Raw genomic sequence first — 6,205 nt, 5'->3', positions numbered from 1 at the left:
TGCCATTACCATTCTTATATGTGTGCTTGTGTGTGGAATTTTCATATTTTCTAATGATACACATATTTGGTATATAATGCGTGATTTGAAACTATTCTTACATATGTTTATTACTTGTTACCATTTGGGTTATAGGGGTGCTCCTCGTGTAGCCCGGGTTCGATCTTAAACCAAAGTGGAGCATTTTGTTCCTATTTTATCATTAGCCTACCATTACCATTCTTATATGTGTGCTTGTGTGTGGAATTTTCATATTTTCTAATGACACACATATTTGGTATATAATGCGTGATTTGAAACTATTCTTACATTTCAAGATAGTGATTTCACATATGTTTATTACTTGTTACTCGTAAGTCAGTCATATGTACAATTTTTAAAGTGATACTAATTTAGTAAACTAAAATATCTAAAACCAATATCAACTAGTTCAAAGAATTCAAACATAATACAATAGAAACCCTTAACACTAACCCTAAACAATCATCAGTAACCCTAAACAATCAACATTAACCCTAAATCCTTATAAGAAACATTTTTCAAAACAAAAATACTTATTTACATCTTTTTTTATAAAAAAAATGTACATACGGATCAACTTGATCCGTATGAGGCTTGCGGATCAAGTTGATCCAAAAGCCTCATACGGATCAACTTGATCCACATGTACAAACCTACTTCCTACTTCATCCGTAAGCCTAAACCTATTTCCTACAAACAATTGCGGGTTAACTACATCCGTAACAAATTAAAAACAAGCAATGGAATAGAATACCATTAAAGGGGAGAATGAGCTTACCTCGACGGTGGACCATGTACACAATGCCGATGGAGGAGAAGAATGATCAAAGCCCAACAAAAATGACACCGAGGGAAGGGAATAAGAATAGCGGCAGCACAAATGGAGGTAGGGGAAGAAGAATAGCGGCGATGCAAATGGAAGCTCATTGTGCTGGTGTATGGAAGGCATAAAATGGTGTTGGGTGCACCAAAATCTTTTAAATTAAGGCCAGGGGTATTTTTGGCCTTTCACAATAAATGTTGGGTGCACCAGCATTATTGTTGGGTGCACTAGCATTATTGCTGGGGTAGCATTATTGCTTGGTGCACCTAGCATCACCCATTTTCCAACAAAACATGGAGGATCTTGATAAGTTCACCCCACCCTTTGCTAAATGCACTCCTGTTTATTTACACACACCCCATTTTGCTAAATACACTTCCGTTTCGTGTGTTTTTACCGGTTTCTTCCCGAAACGTTACGGAACTTTACGGATTACGTAACGACACCTATTTTCTTTCCGGAATGTCGTGAAACTTTACGGATTACGCAACAAGGCTCTTCTTGACTTCTGAAATGTTGTGGAACTTTACGGATTGTGCAACAATGCTTCTTTTTGACTTTCGGAATGTCGCAGAACTTTGCGGATTACCTAACGATGGATGTTAAGTACCTCGAGGCGGTCAAGCGAAGGTTGCATGCCACCAAACAATGGTCTCCGGACGAAATTAGGGTATGACAATAAGCAAACACAAATTGTATCTATCCAAGCCTTAAGCAACATAAATTCTAGGTTGAAATCACTGGTGCTGGAAGCTTGAACATACAAACTTGTATAAATTACTAGGAATTGGTCACTACGAATTTTGAGCTGAAATATTTACTGAATTTTCTAGACATATAGGTCAAAATAATAAAAAAATAGCCAAGTGATTTGGATAAAAGGAAAAAATACTAAAAATCACACAATTTGGCAAAAAGATCAATGTCCAAGAAAAAAAAGTGAAAGTGAAGTGTGCTTGTTGTTTTGGCTCGAAATTTGTTCTATAATTGGTGCCTATTTTATACCAATTATAGTTCTGAAATGTCAATTGAAAATTAGTGTGAAAACAAGTGCCAAAACTAGAAGTTTCTTGAGTCTTTTTTTTTAGTCATTTTACTTTACTCTCGAGCCATTCTAAGTTTCTTTTTGAGTCCTTGCTTGCTTTTATGTGTTTTTCATTGCTTTAATTGTTGAACAATCCTTGAAAATTTGTCTTGTTAAAACACTATTAGTTTAGCTTTCATTTCATTTTTTGGTCTTTGGTTATTGCTTGTCTCTTTTTTTCCTTGTTTATGAGTTGTTATATAGGGAATTGGAAATGAGGATCGGTGCCATCCCTTGAAGAATTTGAGTCAAGAAGCAAGGAGCCAACCACCTTAAGAGCTATTGGACTAAGATACACTCCAAATTGAGTGAATCACCAAAGGGAGAACAACCACCAAAATTGAGGACTGTTTTGTAATTTTGTAATTGGCAATTTACTTACCTTCATTGCTTTCAAGTTTTTGTAACAAAAAGGCCTTTCATTGGAAGTATGTTGGGAGCCTCCAATAGGTTACCAAACTTCCATTTGTGTGTAATAATTTAGTCAATTTTCCCTTAGGATAGTGAGTGTTTTGTTGGGAATCTTAAATATGGTCATCCAAACTTCCATTGTCAAACCGCCTAGATAGCTTGCCTTTTACCAATTAGTTTTTACCTTATCTTTCACACCTCTTTTAGTGTTTATTTTGGCTAGTTTCAACCATAGTTTCTTTTACCTTTTGTTTTCAAACCCCCAACAAGAAAGAACCACAACTTAGGAACCAACATGAGTCTTCATTCTTCATCTACTGTTAATGGTGAGGGTTCTACTCCTAAGGATCCCTTGTATAAGATATTAGATGAGTTGAGATCCCTTAAGTTGTGGAAAGAAAAACAAGAGAAAAGAAAAAGGAAAAAAAAGAGTTGAAGAAATAAGTCAAGATGAAAGAAAGAAAATAAGAAAGGAAGAAAGAAGAAAAATAATGAAAGAAATGAAAAGAGAAAAACATGCCTCCTATAGTAGTCATGACTATTGCAAGAGTTTAAGTGAATAACTTAGCAACTATTATAGAGGGCACCATAGTTCACATACTAAACATCATTCCCAAAGAAGAGAAAAGGATAGAAGGCCTCAAGAGGTTAACATTAGCCTCCCATATTTCAATGGAAAAGATAATGTTGAGGCCTACTTAGATTGAGAAATGAAGGTTTAACAACTCCTTGCTTCCCATCATATTAGCGAAGAGAGAAAAGTTCCATTGGCTACCCTTAGCTTTCAAGGGTATGCCCTCAATTGGTGGGCTTCCCTTGTTAGGGAATGAAGGATTCATGGGGATCGTCCAGTAGAGTATTGGAATGATCTTAAGAGTGTCCTTAAGAAGAGGCACATTCCCTCCTACTATTAAAGGGAGCTTATGGACAAGCTCCAAAGGCTTAGACAAGGGAGTATGAGTGTCGAAGAATATAGACAACAAATGGAACTACTCCTTTTAAGATCTGGACTTAGGGAGGAGGAAAGAACAAGCATAGCTAGGTTCCTTAGTGGGCTTAATATGGAAGTGAGGGACAAGGTTGAACTCTTTCCATATAGGGACCTAGATGAGCTAGTTCAACTTTGTATAAGAGTGGAGCAACAACTTAAAAGAAAGCCTTCTTCAAAATCTTATGGCTTTCACTCTTATCCAAGGAAGGACCAAGACCAAGGAATTTTAGGGGCTGCATCTTCAAAACCCAAGGAAGATAAGGGTAAGACCATAGAGAAATACACCCTTAAGAATAGTTCCCAAGAAAGGACTAGCAACATTAAATGCTTCAAATATCTTGGGAGAGGTCACATTGCCTCTCAATGCCCCACAAAGAAAACCATGATTATGAGGGGTCAAGATATTTATTGTAGTCAAGAGGAGACTACTTCTTCCCCCTCCTCTAGTGGAAGTGAAGATGAAGTAAGGGGTGAAGAGTCTAGTGAGGAAGTTTACCCCATGAAGAAGGTGACCTCTTAATGGTTAGAAGGCTTCTTAGAGGTCAATCTTATGATCTATCTCAATCCCAAAGAGAGAACATCTTTCATACAAGATGCAAAATTTTAGTTAAAACTTGTTCTCTCATTATGGATAGTGGATCTTGTTGTAATTGTTGTAGCACAAGATTAGTTTCCAAGTTGAACCTCACTATCATTCCCCACCCAAAACCTTATAAACTTCAATGGCTCAATGAGCAAAGGGAAATTATTGTTAACTTACAAGTGAAGGTACGCTCACCCATCTTGGCACTAAATTTGTATTGCATCCTCAAACACCTTCACAGGTGGCCAAAGATCAACTAACTATGAAAGATAAGAGGGATGAGAAAGAAAAACTAGAAAAAAAAAAAAGAAGGATAGTAAGGCCTTGTCTTCAAAGGCCATGGGGAAGAAAAAAGAGGAAAAGTATTCCTCCAAGAAGATTGTTAAGAAGGAAAATCATTTTGTAACAAAAGGTGATATCAAAAGAGCATTCCTTCTTAAACAATCTTTCTACCTTTTCCTATCAAGGGAAATATCCCTTAGCACTGCCATACCTCTTGAGCTTGAGGTTATTCCTCAAGTAAAGGAGTTGTTGGATGAGGGTTTGGTTCGTAAAAGCTTAACTCCTTGTGCTTTGTTGGTGCCCAAAATAGGTATTATGAGGCATTGAATCCCTATGATAGGTGGTATGATGAATGTGTTGAGTGATGCAACCCTCTTTTATAAAATCACCCATCCATCCAACATCTTCATGATTCACATACATAGGGACTCATTAGGTAGGTTTGTTTTTATTTTTAGTTTCAATAGAAACTTAGGTGCTCATATGGGATACCTTAGGTTTGTCGTACTTTTTGGTAGGAATAATCAACATGAAAATACATAAAAATGTATGTTTTATTGCATTACTTTCCTTAATTTTTTAAATAGTGATCAAGGGGTTCCCATGAACCCTAAGAAAACAAAGGTCATTCTTGAGTGGCCCACTCCACCAAGTATAAGGAAAATTTGGGGCTTCCATGACTTAAGAAACTTTTACAAAAGGTTTGTCCCATATTTTTCTATACTTGTAGCACCACTCATTGAGTTGGTGAGGAACCATATTCCCTCATGGGAAGATTCCCAGGAAATGGGTTTTCAGACCTTACCTTACTCCAACATACCAAACACCACTAATTTATATGTTTTTATTCTTTTTACAGGTGTTTAGGGAAGAAGCCCATAGTTTCAAGAACCTCTAGATTTGAGGTCAAATCCTTATGAAGGGGGAGGGAATGATACAATCCTACCCCCCAAGGGCATTGGATAAGAGACTCTAAGAAGATTGGGCCAGAGGCGCAAGAGAAGTCCTGGGGGTTCTCATGAGCCTTATGGTAGATTTTGGGCCTATGGGCTAAGTATGAGCCCACTTATCTTTGTACATATTAGATTAAGATTTCATTAGTTTTGGGCCTTTTATTTAGGGCTCCATAATGTAGGTGGGGTATCCTAAAAATGTAGGATTTTTTAGCCCTTGTATTTTACGGCACCTAGACTAGTTTTTGTATTAGGGGTAGTTTTGTAATTTCGCATGCATTAAGTAAATATTTGATGTGTGTGTTGGGAAATAAATTTAATTGAATTGGGAGAAGTCCAATCCAATTAAATTTTAGAGGGAGAGGTGAGCATTTGCTTGCTACACCTCATTGTCACATCATATAGTCACACTTTGTGTATGTCCTTCATACTTTACATGCCTCATGACACCTAAGCACACTTAGTGGAGAATCTTGGACTTGATCTTGGATTAGTGGGCTAAACCATAGCTAAAATTCACTAATCATAATTAGTGAAATTTTGGCTCCAAACTTTGGCTCCACAAATTCATGAATTTCAAATTCAAGTGAAATTTGAATAGAACCCTCCAATTTTATGTGACACTTAGGCTATAAATAGAGGTCATGTATGTGCATTTTTTTAACTTTGATAATTTGAGAATCACACTTCAAAGTTGAAATCTCATTTGAGGCACAAAATTTCGTGCTCCTTCTCTCCCTCTTCCTCCATTCATCTTCTCCTACCTTCAAGCTCTTATCCATGACTTCCTATGGTGGTGAGTTTTTTCTTGACACATCTTCTCCTTGAAGTGGCATCTCCAATCATCTTTCTTCCATCTCCATTACGCTGCTATTGATCTTCAAGAAGCAAATTACTCCATTTGTGAAGAAGATCCAAGACCTACAAGCTTCAAATGGAGCTACGTCATATTATGTACTCTATTTTTTCTTTATTTTATAAAAAAATTATTTTATATCCTATCAAATTAATAAATAAAATACCCTTTTTATTTTCTCTCAAACCATTATTTTAATTA

This window comes from Glycine soja, chromosome 15 (genome assembly GCF_004193775.1).
Source record: "Glycine soja cultivar W05 chromosome 15, ASM419377v2, whole genome shotgun sequence".
Taxonomy (NCBI): domain Eukaryota; kingdom Viridiplantae; phylum Streptophyta; class Magnoliopsida; order Fabales; family Fabaceae; genus Glycine; species Glycine soja.
The sequence above is the reverse complement of the archived record's forward strand: the minus strand, read 5'-3'. Positions refer to the sequence as shown.